This window comes from Patagioenas fasciata, chromosome 3 (genome assembly GCF_037038585.1).
Source record: "Patagioenas fasciata isolate bPatFas1 chromosome 3, bPatFas1.hap1, whole genome shotgun sequence".
NCBI lineage: Eukaryota > Metazoa > Chordata > Aves > Columbiformes > Columbidae > Patagioenas > Patagioenas fasciata.
In genome coordinates, this window is record NC_092522.1 from 11272448 (window position 1) to 11284738 (window position 12291).

The following is a 12291-nucleotide window of genomic DNA, read 5'->3' on the forward strand; positions in this document are numbered from 1 at the left end:
ACCTGGGAGTTCTGGTGGGCAACAGGGTGACCATGAGCCAGCAACGTGCCCCTGTGACCAAAAAGGCCAATGGTACCTGGGGTGCATTAAGAAGAGTGTGGCCAGCAGGTCAAAGGATGTTCTCCTCCACTTCTCTCCACCTCTGCTCTGCCCTGGTGAGCTGCATCTGCAGTACTGTGGCCAGTTCTGGGCTGCCCAGTTTAAGAAGGATGCGGAATTATTGGAAAAACTCCAGTGGAGAGCTACAAAGATGATTAGGGGACTGGAGCATCTTTCTTATGAGGGAAGATTGAGAGAGCTGGGTCTGTTCAGCCTGGAGAAGAGAAGGCTGAGAGGGGATCTTATTTATGCTTATAAAAATCTCACGGGTGGGTGTCAAGGGGATGGGACCAGACTCTTTTCAGTGGTGCACAATGATAGGATTAGGGGTAATGGGTATTGACCGAAGGATAAGAGGTTCCGTCTGAACATGAGGAGAAACTTCTTTGAGGGTGAACGAGCCCTGGAACAGGCTGCCCAGAGAGGTTGTGGAGTCTCCTTCTCTGGAGACATTCTAGACCTGCCTGGATGCATTCCTGTGTGATCTGTTCTGGGTGAACGTGCTTTAGCAAACCCCCCTTCCAAACCCAACCATTCTGTGATTCTGTAACAGAGGACCACCACAAACAACCCTTCTCCCCCACTGCCATGACACCATCACAGATTTCATGACCCTTGCAAAGTATGTCATGACTAAATGCAGTTTTGTCCCTTTATGCCCCCCCACTTTTAGCCCCTCGAGAAGAGGCACAAGGCAGGTCTAGCTCCTTCTGACAAAACTGTAAATTTGGCTTAGGGCATTTGCTGGCCAGGTGTTTTTCTCAAAGTCACATTCACATGGCCCTGACCTGGACTCCATTAAAAAAATCATCATCTTTTAAAATATCACCGATTTTTGTCTGTGTCAGGTCTTTGCAGGCAATTTCAGGCTGTGGGAAAACCCTAGCAATGCTTAAGTAATGTATATGCACATTTTTGATGTCTCTTGGCAAGGCTCAAATGTGAGGTAAAAGAAATTCACTACAATGTGATATTGTTATATATTTGTAAGGGCCCATTTTCAGAATTTGTTAAAAAAAACAATAATCCCAGGAACCACCACCAAAAATCCTCAGTCAGCCAGTGATTGCTAAATATTAATTTCCAACACGGCAAATCAGCTTTAGACAAGACAAACTATGGATTCCGAGCTGACACAGAAACAAAACCTCCCATCCGGGGATGAGCAGAGGTGGTTTTGAAACCTGCACTTTGTTAACTACAGCCTCGTGTTTGCAGTGTAACGCAAATGCTGTTCCACTGTTTCCTTCTGCACCTTCACAACTAGTGCTCTCTGTCTGAAAACAGCATTGCAAGTAAACATGCCTGTTACAGCTCATCAATACCAGCTCCCATTTGAAACCTGCCACAGAGCAGCACAAACTCTGGAGCAAGGAAAGCTCCTGGCAGGTGGGAGAGAGGGAAGCGACATTTATAACCCATTCATTAAGTGTTTTCACATGGAAAACATTCCCAGAAGCTCAGTCCTTGGCTCCCTCAACATCTCTCTTAACTTGCTTCTCCAGACATAGGAAGCATTTCTGCTTCACAAAAACAGGTTTTCATTAAGGGCTTTTTTGGTTGGTTGGTGGTGGCTTGGGTTTTTTTTTGTTGTTGTTGTTTTGGTTTTTGTGTTTTGTGGTTTTGTTTGTTTGTTTGTTGTTGTGTTTGTTTGGTTTTTTAACCACAACAGGAATTACCATTTTTATTTACTTCTCTGATTCACACCAGAGAATATCCAGAACCAGCTCTTTGTCTGATACAGTAGTTATGCATACTCTTCCATTTTCTCATATAGCTTCACAGGTGCAAGATCACTCAAGCCCCAGTGACATCTAAGACTGTGCAGGTGCAAAAGCAATACCACAGACAAATCTGTTCATGTACCATCCACCCAGTTCTCAAGCTGACAAATCAGAAAAGAAACCAGCTTGTACAAGATGGACTCTTTGCACAATACAGTAAGGGCAGTGAAGCAACGTCAGCTTCAGGATCTGAACAAGGTATTTCAAGAGTCCTGCTTCATTACCTAGAGGATTTCTCATAGTTTGCCTTTGCATATATCTTACCTGTGTGCCTCTGGCGAATGGGGAAGGCAGACAAGGGGAAGAGGCAGAATACAAGCAAGTTGTGTTTGGCATCTCACTACACTGCATTTTCTTTTTGGTCATTCATTTTCCTAAGATAGAGTTTGTTTCAGGCCTTACTCACTGTGGCACTGAGTTTTTATTATGATGAGGGCCAAATGCAAGCTCCTTGGATTTTTCTTTTCTTCCCAGAAGAAAACTGCAGTACTGGGCCTGAATGTTCCTGACATTGGCATCAGGGCACTTCCACAGCCAGTGAGTGTTCAGAAACACTTGCTGCACATCTCCAGGAATTTCTTTTCACTTCTCTGCCTTGTGGCTCTGTACAAGTAGCGTATTCCCCTCCATATTCTCCTCGCTTTCACTGAAAAGGTACTGCATCAGCCTTTTGCAACCCATAGCCCAAAACATTTGTGAGGAGCAAGGATTTATCCACCCTGTCACAGCCAGTGACCCTGCAGGTATAGCAAAGGCATGGCATGAAGGCAGCTGCCCAGAAGCCTGGCCCTAGCTCTAAACCAGACAAGGAATTTCTGTTTAGTAGCAAAGGCGAACTGGGAAGTGAGCCTGTGAGTGAATGGTCCTGTCTTTCCCCCACCAAAAAGCTAGTAAAAAGGCACACTATAAAAAAGAACAGTTTGGCTTTTTTTTTTTTTTTTTTTAATTTGAGAGGGAGCCATTTAATGCACTGTCAACTGCCATCAGAAAATGAACTTGTTATGAGAAGAATTACAGAGGAGAATATTTCCCTGGGATCAGCAGCTTAGAAATTCCAGGTGTTACAGGGCAGCTATCGTTTTGCAAAGTAGAAGCAAGGCATAGGATTTTACATGTGCTTGTACTATTTTCTTATGGATGCTTTATTTTTATACTTTTTTCAGATGCTTTTCTTTAATCCAAAACAAAGTGACTTTGCTTAAAAGGCTAGAGACAACCAAAACTCTCTGTCATACAGTACCTACTATCACAAGCTACTTAAGCGATGGCCAATGACTACAGTTTGCTGTTGCCCAAGAAGCTTCCTTATTCACTGATCTCAACGGTAACATATCAGCACTGCAGCTGCAGATGGGGTTTGTCAGTGCTGGTTGCTGCACAGACACAGAAAAGAACGCAGACATCACTTGTTACACCCTCCAGCATTACGTGATTGTAATTAAATCCCCTTTTACCAGCAAACTTTGTGTAAGCCTGCAGGGATGAGCTGGTACTGAAGCCTGCAGAGAGTTTGCATCAGTACACGGAACAGTAGGGGAGACAATCCCCTCACCATTTCATTGTCTGTTTATTTAATGTATCTTCATCTGTGCCGGGTACTTCCCTGCACACAGGCTTAAAGTGGAGCCTGTGCCTTTTTTTTTTGCTTCATCTTTTCAGGGGCAAATATGCTGAGCCATTGATTAGGTTATTTTAGGATCATGGCACAGTACAATTGTTTGTGGTTCTGTCAGTCATTTATCAGGAGCCAGTTACACATGTTTTAAAAAGCTCTTAAAAAAACACAGCTACCCGAGAACACTTTACACAGTACATTTCACATGTGCCTTTGTGCGCAAATCGTTTGTGTGTCAGTAGCAGCCAGAAAGCTATTCGGATATGTTGGTTGCTATAGTAATTACTTTCATTGGGAACTAAAATAACAGTTTACAGCTCCTGCAGCTTGCTGTTGTGTAGGCTGCCTTGAAGCAGAGACACTTCCATTTTGTTTTGGAGGGGGTTGGGGACTGTAGCGAATGCTGAGAGACAGACTTTCCTTTCTGTGCTTGTGCAGCTAATTTTGAATTTAACCTTTGTAGAGGATGTGTCATGGGTCTAAGGGTTCAAAAATAAAAGCAGCATATGAAATGGTAGGACAGCCTTGTGACCAAGTTTTCTGATGGGGATGAAGACTTGGATGTGATTTCCATTTCTGTTACTGAAAACTGGTAGGAAGGGGACTGAGGGTCATTCTCTGAGACTGATTTTCAGTGCTGAGGGCCCTACAAAGCCGTGGGTGGAGGGCTTGCAGGAGTTTAAGTGCCTAAGCAAGTCAAGCAGGAACATGACAAGGAAGACAGCTCTGTGTCATTCAACATCTTTTTCACTGGTGATGGCACTGGTGAAGTAGCTACTGTACGGACCTGCAGCTCTGGAGAGGGTAAGGGGTCCCACTGTGGACAATGTTTTGCCTTTCAGAGCAATCTCACAGCTGGCACACACCAGCTTCTCCCTCCATCTGCACGCACAGAACATTTCTGAGTAACATGTTAAATTGTGGTCCTGTGGGCTGTGCGACTTTTGCTTGAAACAGTGCTGTGCAGAAGCATTTCCCAGCAGTAGAACAAGCTCTGTGCTCATGGCTGTCATGAAGGAGGTACCGAACAAACCTGGCCTGACGAGATGGCGATTTTTGTGCAGCTTTCAGCCAGGTAGGGTTGGCACTTGTATCTGTCAAAGAAGCAGAAGAGAGGCAGGGGCAAGTGTCACAAGAGATGATCAGACCAATTGCCTGCCTGCATCAAGAAGCAGCTGCAGGGCCACTGCAGCTCAGATTCGTGACTCACATGAGTTGACCTACATAGGGTCCCAGCACCAGCAGCAAGTACCAGTTTGGTTTTGCAGACGGAGACCGGAAAAGGGGGTGGATGATATAAAAAAGAGCTCAGAGAAGGGAGCAAGGTGAGCTAGGATGAAAGGAGACAAAAAAAACAAATAGGGAAAGTGTTTTGCCTCACAATGCTGTCCTAGAAAATTTGCTCTCAGATGTGTACCTGGCTGCATTGGCAACTGGCAGGGAGATGCCAAAGGGAGATAAAAGAACTGCATCGTCTGCTAAAGGCTGCAAACACGACAACAGTTCCTGTTTGAATAACAGCAACACACAAAGATGCAGGGAGGAAGGGTGTTTGGGGAAACCACAGGACAAAACTGGGCCTTCAGATGTGAGGGCGGTGTGCTTGCCTTGCAGGCAGCAGGTGATAATATCTTATGTGCAGATGCCCCAGATCCCCATCCCCTACAAATTTAGACATAGCATACACACAGGTTTTGTGCCTACGTATATTCTAGGGAGCACTTTGAAGAAATATCAGCTTTGCTAATTCCTTATTCCGAGCTATTTTTCTCTCTGCAATTTTATGCTCCTGAAGTGTAGTGCTTTACCAACAGAGTTAAAGCAGCCTCGCGGGAAGTTATATGAGCATCCCCCTTCTCCCCAGGCCATGCTGGATAAAGCACCCTTTGGCATGCCTGTGTATTCTTAAATGAGGCTTGTATCTAAAACCACTGGTACAACAGGCCCAGCTCTGGAGCCCTCAGTGCAGGAAAGACATGGAGCTGTTGGAGAGGGGCCAGAGGAGGCCACAAAAATGATCAGGGGGCTGGAACAGCTCTGCTGTGAGGACAGGCTGAGAGAGCTGGGTTTGTTCAGCCTGGAGAAGAGGAGGCTCTGGGGACACATTATTGTGGCCTTTCAGTACTTAAAAGGGACCTGTAAGAAAGATGAGGACAGACTTTTTAGCAGGGCCTGGAGTGATAGGACAAGAGGTTTGAAGACTGAAAGAAGGGAGATTCAGGCTAGACACGAGGAAGAAATTTTTTCCAGTGAGGGTGGTGGAACACTGTCCCAGGTTGCCCAGAGAGGTGGTAGATGCCCCATCCCTGGAAACATTCAAGGCCAGGCTGGATGTGGCTCTGATCAACCTGATCTGGTTGAAGATGTCCCTGCTCGCTGCAGGGGCAGTGGACTAGATGAGCTTTGAAGGTTCCTTCCAACCCAAACTATTCTATGATTCTATGCGCTAAAGCCAGATAACTTTTTATGGAGGGATAGCCATGGAAAGATGCTGACCTTGCAGTGAACGGCAGCTCAGGATTGCTCTGATGACCAAGCCATGGCCCATGTACTCGCACAGATGTCCTGGTGCCCTGTGGAGGCCAGGAGAGCCTGGCCACGCTGGGCATGGGGGACACAGGGACTCAGCCCACTTGCCTGTCCCTCCAGCCTGGGGCAGACACGTGTGCCCAGCCCACAGCTGACACCAGGTTGGTGGGAAGTCAAGAGAACATGGTTTTGGTGTTTCGCTACATCCTCTTCCCCTCACAGTGTGGATGTAGCCAAGATTACTTGTATAGTGCCTCTAAGGATAATGCCGAAAGATCACAGAAATCCCAGGGTAAAAGAAGGATTATGGACTTGGTCAAGGAAACTCCCCCAAAAAATGATACTGGAAATTTGGAAATACTTCATTGCAAGGACTCACAGCTCTTTTTTTTTTTTCTTTTAAAATGATCAGAGAGCCAAACTTTTAATTCACAACAGTCCAATTGTGCAGGTTTCAGCTATGAGAACATTTAAAGTGTCTGTTCTGTATTAAACTTGTGATGTTTCAGTTTATCTGATAATTTCCTATGGCCTTTTTATAAAGCTCTCGGGCTAAGTTTTCTGCTATTGTATCAGAAAATTTGGCTGCATTTTTAGTCCTCATAGATTGTGGGGTACCAAAATCTTTTAAAATTGTTTCTGAAGCACTCCAGTAGAAACACCATTTGAGATGAAAAATCCAAAATGCAAGGGGGGAAAAAATATTTATCTGCCAAGAGGCTTTAAGAAACAAAAATGTAAATGGAAAAGCATATGAAGATAAAATTTCACAATCAATCCAATGTATTACCTGATTCTATAGATTATTGCCCAAAAACTGCAGTTTTAGCAGAGTAAGAAAATTTGTTTCTTTACCCCAAATGGAGCCAGATGTGGCAGAATCATGGCTTTCCTTAAACAGGAAATCTGCAGCCATCATGATTACTTAAAATTATAATTAAAAACATGATCCAAGTATGAGATACAGTCTCAAGTTACCACAAGGCAAACAAAAAAATTTAGACTGTCTTTTTTCAACCACAAAAAAAAAGTCTGATTTTTAAGCCATGGTTTGGAGAGAGCAGGACAGGGCTAATTCATGACTTTTGATTTCTCGATGGGCAGTACAGGTCTAAAGAATGATTTATGAGACTGTGGCTGGACCACTAGATTTCTCTTTAGGTTGAGAGTAAATTTTTTTCTTCGTTATTTGGTATTTGACATGTGTAATGAGTTGCTCATGTGTGACAACCTTGAAGCACTCCCCACATCCCAATTAAAACAAAACATGATATTATGCCTTAAACATCTAGTTTTTTATACTTTGGGCAGAAAAGATAGATGGCAGACACCTTGTCTTTTCTTTCCCAAGGTTTTGCAAAAGATTTTTAAGATAGAGGCAATTAACAGTGTTGATGTTAAGGCCTCGTGGCCTAATTGGGGTGATAGAGATGAACCACCTGGCAGACAGCTAACTACCAGAAGAAACCACAAACCAACACCTACACCTGACAGCAGCTCACTTCTCGTCAGTACTGTGAACTTTCCCCTAGTTTGAAGACCCCAGACCCATTTCCAGAAGAGTCTTTCTAATTAGCATGAAGAGCGAACAGAGGGAGGAGACAAAACACCCTCTTCTATCTCACATGTAAACGAACTGGGTTATAAAACGACCTCATGCATGACATGAGGTGGTTGTGTGTACCAAAATCTTTAATGTGTCCATTTTCCTCCAGAGAATGTCACGGGATCGATCAACCTGTGGAGCAGTGATATCTTTCTCTCTTTGTCTCTCTGATCTCTTAGTTTTCCTTCTCTCTCTCTCTTTTCCTTCTTCTTGAACATATAAAGGCAACATCATTGTAAATTCTGCTGCTAAAATCTTGTTTTGTGCTATATTAATACACTTTTGCCAAGTCACTAATCACTGTAATTTATATTCCACCAAGTGCTTTTAGTAAATTCATAATTGAATTGGACCCCTCGAGTGATTCACTTTGCATTACTGTACAGAAATACCCAGAGTTAACTCACACCTGATCTCACCTGGTGAGACAGGGCGCATGTCACATTCAGAGTTAACTCATCCCTAATCCCACCTGGTGGGATGGGACATTGTGTCTCAGAACATGCACTTTAGGAAGCCTTGCCATATTAAAAGCAAAAGCTGCTACTATATTAAAAACTTGGTGGAGGCTCCAAAAAGTTTCCTGTAGTGGAGAACCACTTTATGCTAGATAAGTATTCTTGCTAGCATAATTATGATTTCTTCACAACAGCAACTCTTCTTCAGTACAGACATCATAAGATGAAAAAAAATCTTGAAAGTTTGCTCACACGTCATTAAAATGACTTACCTTACATCAATGTAAGCTAGGTAGCTTAAGCATGTGGCTGAGCTGGACAATGCATGAATGCTCCTGTGAAGTGGAGTGTGGAAAGATGAAGTGTGTCATCCAAGAAAGTGTCTCAAGGACACCCTAAGGACATGCTTCATCAAGTGCAACTTCCTCGCTGAGTAACTGGAGCTTAGTAACGATACTCCACAGACCTTGTTTGTATAAACAGAATTTCCTCAGGCAGGGAGAGCGTGCTAGCTGAAGGAGTAGTCATGGAGGAACTCAAGTGATAAATCATATTGCAATTGCATAAGAGAAAGCTGACTGAAGCTTGTATTACTGAGCCTGGTTCCTCCGCCTCCACCACAATGTTCTCATCTTTGGCTGCCAGTGGCAGCACCAGCCATTTAATTGACACAGGTTTACATACTGTCAGTTAAGGCAAAGTAGAACAGGGATTTTTTTTTTTCTTTTTCCTCTTTGTCAAACCAATTGAGGCAATACTTGGGAACTCACTTCCTATGTTGCAGTCAAAATCCTTGTGCTAGAGCTCTGCTTGGGAAGTCTAAGAAGGTGGCAAAAGTTATGCTATAAGGAAATCACAAAGGATTTATGTCAAAGCTATTGCAGCTAACTAGGTGAAATGATACAAACCATTTTATTTGGCTTTAGTCAGCAGAACATTCTTTGTAATGGGCAAAAACAAGCAGAGACAACATTATTGATGATAATAAAACTGAACCTCATGTACCACATACAGCACAAGAGCATCGGTAAGCAGAACTGCTTTGAGCTTACAAAGTGTTTGTGCTGTCCAATGTACATTAAACCACGCTGGGAGCACAAGAGAAGATATCTATAAGATGCTGGTTCATGCTTGGGGTAGGGCGCATCATCTCCAGCCAGCATGAAGGTGAAGAAACCTCTGCACCAGTCTCACCCTGCTGACATTCTTGCTTACCTGTCAGTTCAAAATCCATCACCAATTTGCAAGTAAAGTAGTCCAGTGATGCTGGTCCATCCTGGATGGGAAGAGGTGAAGGAGATCAAGATTACAAATAAAATACAATAGCATGTAGGAAAACACCTGGCTCTCAGACTCTCTCTCACTTAGACAATGAGCCTTATGCTCCAGTCAAGTTTTCACCATCCAAGAGCAAGGTGCAAACCACAGAACATCATCCAAATTTCTGTTTTAGAAATGCATATCTTTTCTGGTAGCTCTTCTTCATGGGTGCTTACCAAATGGTGATTCTGGGAAAAAACCTCACCTTCACAAATTGATCACTGCTCATTTTTAGGAACTGTTGCCTAATATAAATCCAGAACTGCGGCCCATTCCTCCCTGGGGGGGTGCAATGCTCAGAAGCAAACAAGAAAAACCACTTCCAAAAGCTGTCTTTAAAATGGAGCCACAATTTTAAGAGAGGACAGTCCTGGTGTCTGGATAACTATGCCCACTGATGGTAGTTCAGGTTGTAAGCAAGAGTCAGAACTGGCTAAGGGCGTGATTTGTGCCCACAGGACAGGAAAGCTATCTGCCTCCTCAGCCGGAGAAGCTGCCTGGGGATTATTTTGCGTGAGCAGCCCTGAGAGCATTATACCAACACGCAGCCAGGGCATGTTAACCTGGCAGGCCATGTCGGTCAGCCCCCCTTTCCCTTTGCACCCTAGGACACCCCAATCTCCTTCATGATTCTGTGCTCACATTTCCTGAGCCAGGCAGGATGAGGAAGGTGTCTGGGTTTCTTTTAGAGCACTTTACTATGCACAGGGCATAGCCAATGTGCATGCAAATGAACTGCGGGTACACTGCAAAGCGGTCGATTTAATGGGACCAGGAATGAGTGTAGCAGCTGCAGACCTGACTTCAGGCATGGGCAAAGGTAGTTTTCTAGGACAGCAAGGCAGCCATGGCTCATGTCACCCACACCAGAGCTCTGGAGAGAAAAGCTGCCAACAGGGGCTGTGGAATGGCTGCTTTGAGACCCAAACACAGCACCCCTGCATGGCACATCTGTATGGTCCTGAAGTTGTCCACCTCTTCTGGAATTGTCAACAGATCGGCAACCTGCAAAGAAAAGGAAGAAATTTCAGAACTGCAGTTATTTTATGCTGCGGCCCAGAAGACACAAAGCCAGCCCTGGATGGGGATGTGAAAGTGCCATTACAGTGTTTTGAAGAACAAATGGTGCCTAGTGTTTATGCAGAGAAAGGTGATTTGAACCAGATAGAGGAAGTATTGACTAGATAGATATGTTGTACTGTCCATCCAAGAGAGAATGCTGATAAACAAACAAATGATACAGGTAAAAAGCAAACACCACCACCCCCCACCATACAGTGGCCTTGTACCTGGGTAAAAGCTGTGACACCTGGACTTTTATCTCTGCTGTGGATGCACTAGTGCAAACAAGTATAGTGCCTCTGGCCTGCTGGTATACCTCTGTTATACTTGGATCTGAAAAATACCACAGGATGACCCATCAGGTTGCCTTTTTATCTTTTTAACAGAAGGAAAACACACATGCTGTAGATTACAAAGAAAAAGAATTAAACATGCAAAGTCAAAAACATACATACTGGAAAATGCCAAGATGAAAGTTGCAAACACAGGCTGATTTTGTTTCCTCATCCATAACTTGCTGTGATAAGGACTTCAGTTTTACAGCCATTGATTCATTCGTTTGTGGGGCCTCAGCCTCACTTGGTGCACTGGACAGGCTGTGCCCAGGTAGCAAGCAAGTGCACAGCCTTTGCTTTCCTCCCACTCACACAGGGAGCCCAGGCCGTGCCCAGAACATGCTCCTCAGCTCTTCCACTGCTAAAAGAATTACTTGTTTTCTTCTGAATATTTTTCACTAGTGTGGAGAAGAGTGTCACTGCCATGTGAGGTGAGCACGTGCTCTAGTCTGCTGCAGAGGCAGAGGACTGATGATACGTAGACAGCTTTTGGCCAGATGTATTCCTAATACTTTTCAAGGGATCATTTGAAATACTTAAGGCCTGATTCCACAAATAATGCAATTTTATTTTGCATTTGGTTCTAAAAATTAGTTCTGAGGTTGTCAGCTCAGGTGTAAGAAAACGAGGAAAAAACAGTGAGTGTTTTAAGTGACTTACTTAATATTACATCAGTCTGAAGAGAAGCAAAGCAATGTTGTTGCTTTTAAAGTCCATGAGTGTGTGCATGTGTGTGTGCATGCACTGACTCTCTATATACAAAAGAGCAGCCTTAATAAACACTTGAAAACTTTGTGACAGGACATCCAAAAGAAAGCCTGATATGTGCAGCAACACAAGAGCTGTTGCCCTCCCCCTCCAGTCACGACCGCATCCTTGGTCAGAACAGCCGAGTTTTGGCTGAGCAAGAACTGCAGAATGAAACCTGCAGCACCAGAGCCTCCCTCACCACCAACCCACACTCACATGAACCACCTCTCCTGGCAGTGCTCAGGATGTCATGCTCCTCCTATGCTGTCCTGCCAGTGTCCATTTGCAGCATGATGCCTCCTGTGTCATGCTGTGGCAGCAGAGAGTGCAGGGCGCTCCAGTTACACCAATCTAACCTGTGGTGAAATTACTTTTCCTTCAAAATGGTATTTTCTCGGTTTCAGTCCTTGACTGAAGCTCCTGCAGTTGCATGCCCGCAGCTGCAGTAGCTTGTGTCAGCAACAGGCACAACAGGCCAGAGGGGGAGAACAGTGGTAACAGCCCTCACGTCGATGTGCTGAGAAATGCGCTGACATTTTCCCCGCAAGATGCACGTCTACTTATGATTCTCCTCAAGCTCCAGGAAGATCCCTGGCACTAGTTTCCATCAAATGTGCATGCAAAAACATGCAACCCAGGTGTGAGACATAATGGCATCAGAGGACTGATTACTACAGGAGAACCTTTATGGAAGCAAAAAATATAAATAGGAAAAAGAAAAAAAGACTAGGCA

General features: G+C 44.3%; 1 long non-coding RNA gene across 1 annotated transcript; it reads right to left on the reverse strand.

Annotated features, from left to right (window-relative positions):
* Positions 1 to 9145: 9145 nt before the first annotated feature.
* LOC139827693 (uncharacterized) lies at positions 9146 to 10954 on the reverse strand. The gene is made up of 3 exons (XR_011738610.1): positions 10701 to 10954; positions 10210 to 10416; positions 9146 to 9367 (listed from the first exon to the last, which is right to left on the reverse strand). It is a non-coding gene; the product is annotated as an uncharacterized lncRNA (long non-coding RNA).
* Between the last annotated feature and the right edge of the window lie 1337 nt (positions 10955 to 12291).